The 12,364-nt window shown below is 41.1% G+C and overlaps 1 long non-coding RNA gene across 1 annotated transcript; it reads left to right on the top strand.

The window, feature by feature from the left end:
* Positions 1-539: 539 nt before the first annotated feature.
* Positions 540-6,892, top strand: LOC127479719 (uncharacterized). The gene is made up of 3 exons (XR_007907661.1): positions 540-752; positions 3,208-3,311; positions 6,642-6,892. It is a non-coding gene; the product is annotated as an uncharacterized LOC127479719 (long non-coding RNA).
* Positions 6,893-12,364: the final 5,472 nt, after the last annotated feature.

Genomic DNA, 12,364 nt, shown 5'->3' with positions numbered 1-12,364 from the left:
AGTTGGAGAGTGGTGACCGGTAAAGGAGGGCTACAGAAGAGAAGATGGGCAAATTTAGATGGGGAGTGGGCCATGCCAATGAGTGACTGGCCAGTAAAAGACAGAACAGCTTTGCAAGTGAGGATGGAGCTTTGTGCCCTTATCTGTTGTGTCTCCCTAATCCATCCCGCACCTGCTCAATCCCAGTCCTCGCTCCCTCCAGGTCTCTCTCCAACCCGAAAGGCTGCAGGATGCAGAGTCTCACGGGTGCCCTGCTGCCCCCGAGACAGCCAAGCGGGGACCGGTTCCTGCGCTGCTGTGCCAGAGGGTGCCACGATGCTCACAGGGATGCCTGTGTGCTGCACGGCCCCCTGGGGCACTGACAGCACCACTGCCGCGCTGTCACAGCACGACCACCGGCCCCACGCCGCGACAGCTGCCTGGTGCAGAGAGCCTTCACCCATCAGCTGAGTGTTGCTTAAGTCTTAAACTTATGTGTGCTGTAACCAGATTCTTTTATTCAGCCTGACGAAAAATATTCTGTTTGATGTTTTCACAGACAGCATCTTAAGGCGTTACTTCAGCGCTGCCCTTTCCGAAGTCATTATTACTCATTAGGTATATTGTGCAGAAAGCAAAGTAGGTCACGGATGAAAAGCCCCATCTTAGCGAGAGGCATCGGTATTGCACAAAGCTATTTTCAACTTTCATGAGATAAAAAATGTTTTCTGTAGGATGAAAGCTGTCACTGCCAACTTACAAATGAATGCCAAGTATGTAAAAACTTTCATTTTGGATTCCCAGGCTTTCATATGTTAAATGCATTGTTTTAGAAATTCATTTCAAAGATAATTCCTGCTGTATAACACACATTTGCTGGCTCACCAGTAGGGTGTGTGCTGAGGACAGGTACTCAGCTGATGTAACACTGTAACTCCATCAAGACAGGACCATTCCACCCCATGGGGATCTGTCCTCAAGAGTTCCTAAATGGGGAGCAATAGGGGAGGGGGTCCAGGTGGATACCTGAAGGAAGGATGACAACCTGGAGCTTGGGTACTGGAAAAATCCCTCATAGCCCTACATATTTTTGCATGGCACTGAAAGAGTGAATTGGCATCTGCAGTCTGAGATGACCTCTAAAATCAAGATGACAACTTCAATAGCAGGACCTCATTGCACGTCATTCTTTCATCATCATTGTTTTGCTTCGTAACCCATTAGTTAAAACAAAGATTTAATTTTTTTTGACTACTCCTCTGCCTTTTATTTTCATAACACTTGGAGATTTCAAATAAATACTTACACTTTCTGCAATGATCCTTAATCTCTTTAAATTGTTTGGCATCCCTCTTCTGGCCCTCAGTTTAACAAAACACCCAGCGAATTCTTTTTTTTAATCCAGTTTCCACAAGGACTTACACATGGGATTTGAGTAGAAATTAAACTGCACTTTTAGTGTGTTTCTTCATCAATAGAACATGTCTGAAGCACCTGCAAATCTTAGAGAGATAATTAATAAAATTATACTTTCAAGATATTACTGTATAAAATAAGTTGACATATATGGTGAGAGAAATGTTGCTAAATTTGTTTTTTTGGTGTAATCACCTTGCTGTACTGATGAAAGTCTATTACTCTTTTTATTAAAAATGTGGATATTATAGTTGAAATTAAATCCAATTTTTCTCTTTAAAGCAATAATTGCTTAAAAATAAAATGTAAAATATGACAACATAAGGGAAAGTCTAAGTTCATTATCATATGTTAGAATAATATAAATTACAGTAAAAGTAACAAACTATATGATTGCAGTCATGGTTTTGAAGAAAGACATCCTACAACTAGGGGAAGACATTTGGTAAAGTCTTGGAAGTGGGGTCTGGTACTGTGACAAATATTTTTTAAATCAGAGATAATTTCTACTGTAAGTACAAATGGAACATTTTCTGATTTACATTTTTTTTCAAGTAGCTCTGGTCAAGAACTAGATCATTTAAATTGAAAGCCACGTACTCACTTAAAACCCCAAAAAACCCCCTAGTGAGTAAAAACTAATGTGAAAGGATGAAAGTACTAGTTCTAAGATAAGCAAAAGGTAGGTGAACATAAATAATCAATTTAATTAGACAAAGAGAAATGTTACCTCCTCTGTTTATTAAAACTCTTTAGTTGATCAAAGTGCTACAGCACATTCACTTTGTCCCACACATAAAGAACAGCTAAGTTAGCTTTACTGAGAGGATTCAAACAATAACAAAGCATTGATTTCATGTATTTTAATTAATTCCATTTTCATTTAAATTGAAGTAAGAAGGAGGCATCATCTAATAAATGAGAGAAGCTTTGTCTGGCATTTCAAAATTAAGTACCTCACAAATAAAGGGTCTGAATAAATATTTGTAAACCACAGCTACACAGATAATTTGATGTGGATTTTGTTTACTTTCTAGTTGTGCAAAAAGAAATATAAATGCACATCAATTATTTAGTACAGGCCTACGTGTGGGGAAATATTCTAGAAATATAAATTTAAAACAAGCAGCAAACAAGGATTAGCCATTTTCTGTTAATGAGTGAAATCATAATTAGAAACAATTGTTTAAATGATTTGGATTCAAATCAGTATCTACAACCTGTAGGTATCTATGAGTCTATTATGCACTATTCCAGACACATAAAAGCAATTACCTGCTAATCAATTGAGCAGCGAGGACCAAGCATGGAACCAGGAGGCTTGGCCTCCATTCCTCCTCCTACTGTAGACCTACTGTCTGCGCCAGGTGAATTATTTGACCCTCCAAAGGACCACAAGTTGTCCTGGCCAGAACAAGATATTCAGGTCCATGATCTTAGTAGGCACCCAGATCCACCTTGGTATTAAGTAGGGATGTGCTACAGTGCTTTAATGTACACGGTGACCTCTGTTGCTGCACGCACCATTTGGTTGATTATCTTGTCATTTCAGAAAAGTTTAATCTAAATCAGGCAGGACAATATATAGGATGTGCCTGGCTTGTAGTTCTTTTTTTTTTTTAAGATGCCATATCTGCATTCAGGTTCTTGAGTTGCCCAGAAAAGATATAATGCCAGTCAAAAGGAAAGTTGAAGAAGTGCAAGGAAATTATTGTATGGATGATAAATAATAAATCTTAGCTCCAAATTTCTATGCTTGCTTACATGTATTTTTTTAATGCCTCTAATCACCAAAGGCCTTTTGTTTGTCAGATGTTTCTGAGAACTAATGTATCATGAAGGATTTCCAAGGATTTTCAAGGTGCAGCAGATTTCTTAACCATTGACTCTAAATTTCCTCAAATGGACTTTTCAAGGTGAGAGGAAACACAAAACTCTGATGCAAAAAACAGTAATAAAAAAAAAGGTAAGAGAGATGAAAAAACTAGGTGCCATACTAAAACAGTACAAAACAAGAAATTCAAGAAATTCTAATAAAGCTAATAATGTGAAAAAAACCCACGAACCAAAACCAGCCATGCTTAATTCTTTGATCAGAAGAGAAAAATGTGTAAAAAAACCCAGATTTGTTTGACAGCAAAAAACCCACAGCTCTATACCAAGTAAGGTAAACTAAGCAAGAGGAAACAGATTCAGAAAGCCTGAAAGCAAAGGCTTCCACTGGTGGGTCTCCATTGGGGTGGCCTGGAAAAGGCAGATGGTAGAAAAGGAACCAGACAAGCAGCAGACAGGGATGCAGGGTGTGCAGAGGGGTTGTCTGCAGGGTACTGAGGAGCTCGGGATGGCATCCTCCCTCCACGCCCAAGGGAACAGGGCTTGTTTTCCCTCCCCACCACATGTTCCCCACCATGTATAAGAGGAAAGCTGCAAAGCAGTCAAAGATGCAAGGCTACAGGTGGAAATTGCCAGTGTTTCATCTATAAAGTCTTCTTGGAAAATGAAATGTCAAAAATACTCCAGGCTTTTAGGGGGATATAGGAAGATGAAAACCATTTTAAGGGTTAAGTGACTTGGTCAGTAATAGAAATAAGACTGCGAGGAGTTCTGAAAATTATTTGCAGTGTACTCAGGCACACAGAAATTGTAATATATGTTGCTCTTTGAGTGTGAAAACCCCACCATCTTTGTAATGTGATTTGTGAGGTCTGCACACAATATGAGGGGATGAATGTATTTCAGTCTGAGATGTCCTCAGATCTGCATTTTAGCTTGCAGTGCTTGAACTGCAATGCCTGTTTAGAGAAAATGATATGCAGGGAGTGTATCGAATGGACGACTGTGCTAAACCTCTTCCTTTTCAGCAGGTTGGGGTTTATTTCCTGTCAGGTTTGCATTAATGACCCACTGACCTACTTTTCTGATCCACCTGGCAGAACTCTGCATCCCTGAAACCTGAGACTTTGTCTGCTTCGCAGATTTGTTTTGGTTAGGTTCTTTGACAGAAACCATTAGGAGAGTGACACTGCAGATAAAAATGAAATGTGCTCTGCTCTTTAGTATTGCAAGTGTATTTTTATTTAATTGTGTAAGTGTTATCCATCATGATAGAATTGTCTGTTCCTTTTTTTTTTTATGGCTCTGTGTTTTATAAGGTTTTCTTCTCCCTCCCTCATATTACAAAGAAAAATGAGCTGTGTATGTTTATCCGATGATTTCTAGCCATTGCTGCTTCTTCACCTGCTGTAGAGCAGGAGTAAAGGGAAAAGGCAGGCATAATGGATCAGTGAGGAAAAGACATCTTCTGCCTGTCTTAAATCATCTACTTTATAGAGAAGCTTAAATTGCTAAAATAAAAAAAGCTCCTTGGCAGCTCAACAACTGCATATAAAACAAATCATATTTTTCCATGAATCGTAAATGTCACCATCTCAGATAACATTTATGCTTTCATAGAAATAGGAACTTAATTTTCCCCAGTCATATTATTAACTTACTTTGGTGAATCAGATCACCTACATTAAAACAGAAGCAGCCGGTGACTCAGAACAATGATACGTTTAAAGATCAAGCACAGCATTTGCAAGTATGAAGCTGCACGCAGATGGAACTGCTTCTTTGAACCACCAGATAAAGACTGATCTGTTAAAATCTTTCTAAAAATGGGCACCAAATGCTTGTTGTCAGACGTGACTGACAGTGCTTGTCCGAAGCCGAAATGAAGCTGGGTTTGCCTATTCATTCAGTGGGTGCACAGTGACAGCACAGAAGAGAAGGAGAGCTGCAATGGGCTGTGATGTGACAAGTTGATTGCCGTTGCTTTACTGTCCTTTTATAAATTCTTCTAGTTAGAAAAAATCCCAAACAAATACCACTGTTATTGCAATACATCATTTAACATGGCAGCCTTTCTGGTTTGCTCCCTCTCCCTCTGGCCTGGTGCTTGTATGGCCCGTCAAGACCCTACCTACGCAAACCTGTCATGACCATATAGAAAGCCAACCTTGCCCTTGTAAACGCCAGCATCTTTATTGCAGTTTGTCAGAAGGAGAGTTAAGATGGGGGGAAAAGGAAAGACTAGCCCAAGGCTGCACAGAAAAATGTGCAGATTCAGTGCAGTGCCATGACCACAACCCTCTCATGCCCTCTTCTCCATGCGTGTGCACTTCATTTGTTTAAGAGCTGGGAGATATTGACTAGAATATGTCCGCGGTGTTTGTAGGCAGAAGCAGTCTTGCTTTCCCTGTGCTCTAGAGTAGCCACATGTTTGGTGCAGCTCCAAGGATGCTCAGAGCCCTCTCAGGACTTGCTTGCCCTCTCCTGTAGACATATCCCTAGCAGGAATATACCTCATGGGGCAAAGACTGGCCTTACAATACTCAGTGAACTCATTTCCCATATCACGAGCTCAAACAATTAATGGTACTTATCTCAGTCCTGGCAAGTAAGGGGCTGATAGTTGCATGTAAGATAGATACTACTTGATTATAATTTAATTTCTGCTTGACTCATCTCCACTTTAGAGTAAAGAAATGATGATGGTGACATTGTGAATCTTTTTCATGCAATTATATATTTACTTTAAAGCAAAAGAGCTCAGAGAGTGACACAGATACTTTGAAAATATGAGCTGCAAGCCTAACTCACATAAAAATATATGTGTGAATGATGATAGCAAATTCTGCATGCCAGCAAAAGACTGGGTGATGGTAGTATTTCATAATTATACCTAAATAAAAGGTTCTCTGTTAGTTTAGGGGTTGTGGCATCTAATCTGCACTTTCATGAATTAGTGGTTTTCATCACATGACGGAAACATTTTGATACATTAATGAAAGCAATGGAAAACATATCTCACTGTCAGATCCCAAGCTGAAAAAAAAAGTGATTATATTTTCTCACCATGTATATTCTAACCATTCCAACTACATGCATATTCCATTTCATCCTAGCATCCCTTACTCATGAAAGCAAAATGAATCACAGGGTAGACTGTACAGCTATTTGATTCAGTCCCTGCAGATTGCACTGATTTTTGCAAAACAATAAACATTATTTCACCAGTATGTTTTGCTCGAAAGATGTTTATATTGCACTTATTAGACTTTGGAGCTGTTGAGTTAGGAGTTATCTTTTAAGTCAAGTCTGTAGTGGTTTGTTTTTTTGTTTCTACTTTTAGAGGCTGTCTTGACATGTGACTGATTAACTCTTTTTTTAGGATGCTAACTTTGAATAAAACAATATTACAGACATCCCTGAATTCAGCCATGGCTCTTCCAGAAACCCCAAAGACCCTAGAGTGCCCAAAACTGACCTCAGAAACTTGGAGACACAAATGATGGCCTGATGGTCCTATTTATTTATTTAACTGTGCAGCATTAGAACACTGTGACCCAAGAAGCAGTCATCAAAGAAAGACATGGAATTGTTGAGTGCTTGTGAGTTGACCCCGTTTGAGTCTTTATCTCTATTCAAGTGCTCTATGGTTTAAAAAAAATAAATTCAGTCTAATACAAATTTCAGTCATCTGAGATTCTTTTCAGCAATTTCTACTAGTTCCGTCCACCTCAGTCTTCATTGTTTGCCTTGGGGTCAGTAATGGGTTATTTTTCAGCCTAAGTCTGTGTTGAGTGCCCTAGAGAGACTGTTGCTCTGAGAGTGGAGAGGATCTCTTCCTTCTTCCCTCCTGGACTTTTATTTGGAGGGAGAAGAGATTCGATCCATTGGAAATATTGCTTTATCATAGAAAAGACGGTTATGATTGTATATGATGTATTGTAATATTTATTTGTACAGTCATTGAAATATATTTCCCTTTCCCCCATATTGAGTCTCATGTGTTGTCTGGAAAACCCATCTCACACTGGGTCAAGATGTGGGAGGGGGGCTTGGACTCGAGAATTGGATTTTTGGGGCTCTCAAACCATTACAGTTGAGCTAAATCCTCAAATACACACTGGCATACACACATTCATGATGTTCCTTCATAAAAAATAGAAAAGTACTTGAAAAGTAACAAATTTAATGTTCTTTGAGCAACAGAAAATGATATTTGGAAAGAAATGAATATTTAGTTTCTCCATCCTGCACTCCTCTGAGGGGCTTAGTGCCCTCCTTTCACACTCCTCAAGTGGAAATGGGAGGATTCATGGAATATCCTGACTTGGAAGGGACCCACAAGGATCATCAAAGTCCAGCTCCTTGTCCTGCACAGGACAAACCCAAGCATCACACCATGTACATGAGAGTGTTGTCCAAATGCTTCTTGAACTCTGTCAGGCTTGGTGCGGTGACCACTTCTCTGGGGAGCCTGTTCCAGGGCCCAACCATCCTCTGGGTGAAGAACCTTTTTCTAATATCCAACCAAAACCTCCCCTGACACAACTTCAGCCATTCCCTCAGGTTCTGTCACTGGTCACCACACAGAAGAGTGCCTGCCCCTCTTCTTTCCCTCATGAAGAAGTTGTAGACTGCAATGAGGTCTCCCCCCAGTCTCCTCTTCTCCAGGCTGAACAGACCAAGTGACCTGAGCTGCTCCTCCTAAGGCTTTCCCTCCAGACCCTTCACCATCTTCATAGCCCTCCTTTGGATTCTCTCTAATAGCTTCATATCTTTCTTATATTGTGGCATCCAAAACTGCACACAATATTCAAGGTGAGGCTGCCCCAGTGCAGAGCAGAGCAGGGCAATCACCTCCCTCGACCAGCTGGTGATGCTTTGCCTGATGGCCCCCAGGACATGGTTGGCTCTCCTGGCTGCCAGGGCACTGCTGACTCCTATTCAACTTGCCACTGACCAGGACTCTCAGGTCCTTTCCACCGCACTGCTTTCCAGCAGCTCATTTCCCACTCTGTACGAACATCCAGGAATACCCTGTCCCAGGTACAGAATCTGGCACTTGTCTTTGTTAAACTTCACATGATTGGTGATTGTCCAGCCCTCTAATTTATCAAGGTCTCTCTGCAGGACCTTCTGCCTTCGAGGGTGTCAACAGCTCCTCCCAATTTAGTATCATAGGTAAACTTACTTGGTATGCCTTTAATTCCTGAGTCCAAATCGTTTATGGAGATGTTGAAGAGCACAGGACCCAAGATGGAGCCCTGTGGAACCCCACTAGTGACCAGTCACCAGCCTGATGTTACCCCATTTACTATAACCCTTTGTGCTGTCACGTCGCAGCCTGGCTTGGCATTTTGCAAAAGCAAGCCCCTGGGCCTCTCTCCTCCATGCCTTTTCTTTCACATCTTCACCCAAAGGGCTATTTATAATTTTTGTCACTTTCATTTCCAGTATGTCACTATAGATTATGAAATGTAAGCCACCGTCCGCCCATTTAATGGAGCACATCACTGTGGATAATCGCCCTGGAATGTAAATCAGTTTACTGTTACCTGGTTACTGCTGGTACATGCACAAAATGGAGAGGATATGGCTCTAGTAGGTTGCAGATTTAATGTGTGGTGGTGAGTATCTATCAAACTCTCCTCATTTTAATAGCTGTGCTCAGAACAACACAAAGGTGTGATGCATTCATCTTCATGCAAGGGAATATGTCCATCTGTATTTAGAACATCATGATGACGAGATGCATTCCCACAAGTAGGCTTTAAATGGAAGTTGTCTATCACATACATTTTTCTTCCAGAGAAGCAGATCGTGGTCTTTCCTGGAGACCGCAGAGCAGAAGGCCTGCAGAGCAGGAGAGTGCATCACGCCAGCTCGGAGGAAGCTCGGCCTGGGTCACACACCTCCTTTCCTAGCATGGGGGTCCAGATCCACCATTCTGAAGGAGCTTGTGGCAAACACCTCAGGAAGCATGGTGTAGACCCTCTTATCCCTGCATATCACGTCTAAATTGGAGGAGAACACTGCAGAAAGGAGCGAGATCCAAACCGAGCCCCAGCAGCAGCTATGAGGTGAGGGGCAGCTATGACGTGAGCCCCAGCAGCAGCTATGAGGTGAGGGGCTGAGGAGAGCATGAGGATGCAGCCTGGAGCAAGGGTGCTACATGCTCTGGTCAGAGCAAACCCAGGTGCTCTCATGGGACAACTGCTGTATAGGGGTGCTAAACCAAGCTGTTCAGGGAATCCCACTGGCAATTGGCCATGTGGCACATGGAACACATGGAGCTAAATCCATCTGTGCTCAGGAAGCAATGCAAGATCAGCATTGTGTTTGGTGCTGCTCACTGTCTAACAATGCTGGTGCCACTGTAGGTTTAAGCTGGTTGTCACTGATGGATCCAACATCCTTTAAATCAGGATCCTTTTTCTCTTACAGGCAGAGTTTCTCCCATACAGTTTGAGAAAAGCTCTGCCCTTGTATTGGAGGCATTACAACAATGATGCAGGTGTGCCTTGCTTCTGATCACACAAAGTGCTTAACGAAGACACAGAGATACAAGCATTCAGTTTCCGCAGTAAAGGCTTGTGAAAAGGCACACATATGCACACGCATATATGCACACACAAGGTCACAGAGACACTGGCACAAAAAGATACTGAACCTGTTAATGGACATGTCAAAAACATAACCCTTTGTATTCAAAAAAGCTGGTGGTGTTTTAATGGCACTATTCAATACACTTACACTGCTATCCATGTAGAGACGTGTTTGCTGACAGAAACAAGGGCATTTCCAAGCAATAAATGGACTACATGTTGTTTGTTGCATGATTTAGCACAGAACTGTACAAGTCTTACATGAGTGACCAGCACCACCTGATGTGACCAACTTGTGTCTGAGTGCACAGTGAAAACATGAGGCTGACCCCTAACTGAGTGACCAAAACTCTTTCTGATTCTTACAAGGTGTCACTTCTTCACCAGGTTGTTTATTCAACATGCCAAAGCTGTAAGACTGTCACTTCATATTGTGTTGCATTCCCAGATATGGTCCTCAGAGCCTGCCTGGGGGAGAAATCCCCATTGCTAAGGAAGTCCCAGGGAGAGGGTGAGGAGAAGAGACAGAACAAGGTTGTGAATGTAAATAGTTTTCCTTCATTTTTTGGGGGAGAATTCAAAGGCTGTCTCACAATGAAACTCAATCTGTCCTGATCTCTGCATAGCAGTGTCCTGGACTGCTGATTTAATTAATGGGCATTAGACAGATTGAGGGATGGGTGGTCTAACCAGTACCTAATCAGATCTTCGATTATTTGCCAACATTTAAAAAATATGAAGTCCTATGTTCATAATGTATAATTACTTTTTATTATGAGCCTTTCTTTCATGTCATTGATCAATGATTGATTAGTGGAACTTTACCTTCAAGTGGGAAAATATTTTGCTTTACCCCACTCCCCTAAGTTTTCAAATTTCCCCTTTCTCTGCCAACAAAACCACTCTGCAATAGTTCTGATATCACTGCCAACATGAAAGAATTCAGATACACTTTTCTGAATTATACTTAACAACTCGTTCGAGTAGCCTCTTGAGCCCACATAGGTATCTTTTACCTTATCTATTGGCACAGACATTTTTCCTACAATTGTACATAAAGTTTGTGCATATTCCAATCAGGTTGCCTTCCTCGAAATGCATAAAGTTAAAAGAAGAAACATTCTTGACAGCTTATTGTGTAAATCCTTCTGACACAGTTTCTACATTTGTGTAGGAGATGAGAACTGATCAGTGTGAAGTAGGTCAAGAACTCCCAAGAGACACAGTGACTGCCTTTGATTTTTCTACCTTGAAGTTCAAAGAGCATGAGTAAGTTCACTGAAAGAGGAAGAAATGAGTTATTTAAAGAATTAAGAATTCCACTTTACATGTAGTGTCTGGAGAACTTAAGAAAGAGCAGGTCATGAACAAGGTGGTGCATGCATGCACATGCACATGCCTGGATGTACTTTCCAAATATTGTTTTGAGACAACACTACCATTAATTGATGGTAAATTCTTCCTAGCATTGAAAACTGCTCTTTTAATAATGAGTTCAATGAGAATTTTTTGCTATATGGTACACCTATACACTATGTTTCATTATCAACCTGAGTAGAGCAACTTCTTCAAACAATTTACTTGAGCTGAGAATCACATGGACTAAAATTCAGAAAAGACAGCAGCTACCCTCTCTTTGTGTGAACTGAAGGTAAGTAGACTTTCAGCATGGAAACTATATGTTTATATAGAAGCTGTATCCAATAAGCCACTTGGCTTTAGGATAAGGCATTGGTATCCAGTCCTCTTGTTTGCAGTACCAACATTGCCTACATGGTTATGGTGTAGAGCAATAGAAATGTTAAAGAGAGTGGTGATACAGACTGGTAAGGATTTACAGGACTGGGACTTAGATCATCTGTGAGAGGACTATATCCATCAAGAAGAGTGACATTTTTCACTCTTCTTCTCTTCAAGGGACAGACTAATTGGGAGACTCACAGGGCATCGGTCTCAACTGCCACATAAGCGTTGCCTCATGTACATGTGCCAAATCAGGTAATGAGGAAAGAGCTGCACTACTTCAAGGCCCTCCTGACCATGTTGTGGCTGTCTGTGATCCTGGTGAACTGGCATTTAGAAGAGACAAATCAGAGGAAGGTTAATGTGACAGATGGAGACAAATGTTGAGAAACGATGGAGATCTTATCCCAGAAACACTAGTGTGGTCAATTTAAAAGCTGTTACTTGGATAAATTCCCCTTTCAAGCAGTGAAAGATGTTCTGATTAAAGCTGTGTAGGTGGCTAAATTCTGTTCTGTATGGCTGTATCACTATTAGAGATATTCTCTTTGTTCCATACCACAGAGAGATAGCAAAAAAACCCTGTCTGCTGAACCAGAGGTAACGTGAGTAAAAATTGAGAGTAAATAGTTCCAATTTACCTTGGCTTCACTTTATATAATTTTGTTAAACACTGTGTATTACTGCCATATGAAAAGTGAGTTTTTCATACTCCACGCCACTGGAAAGGTGTGCTACAACATTACAATATGCTCCTTCTCATGCATGTTTTCACTGGCCCACTCAGA

The sequence above is a fragment of the Manacus candei genome, unplaced genomic scaffold (genome assembly GCF_025592945.1).
Source record: "Manacus candei isolate 608988 ecotype Guabito, Panama unplaced genomic scaffold, ASM2559294v1 h1tg000069l, whole genome shotgun sequence".
Taxonomy (NCBI): domain Eukaryota; kingdom Metazoa; phylum Chordata; class Aves; order Passeriformes; family Pipridae; genus Manacus; species Manacus candei.
The sequence above is the reverse complement of the archived record's forward strand: the minus strand, read 5'-3'. Positions and strand labels throughout refer to the sequence as shown.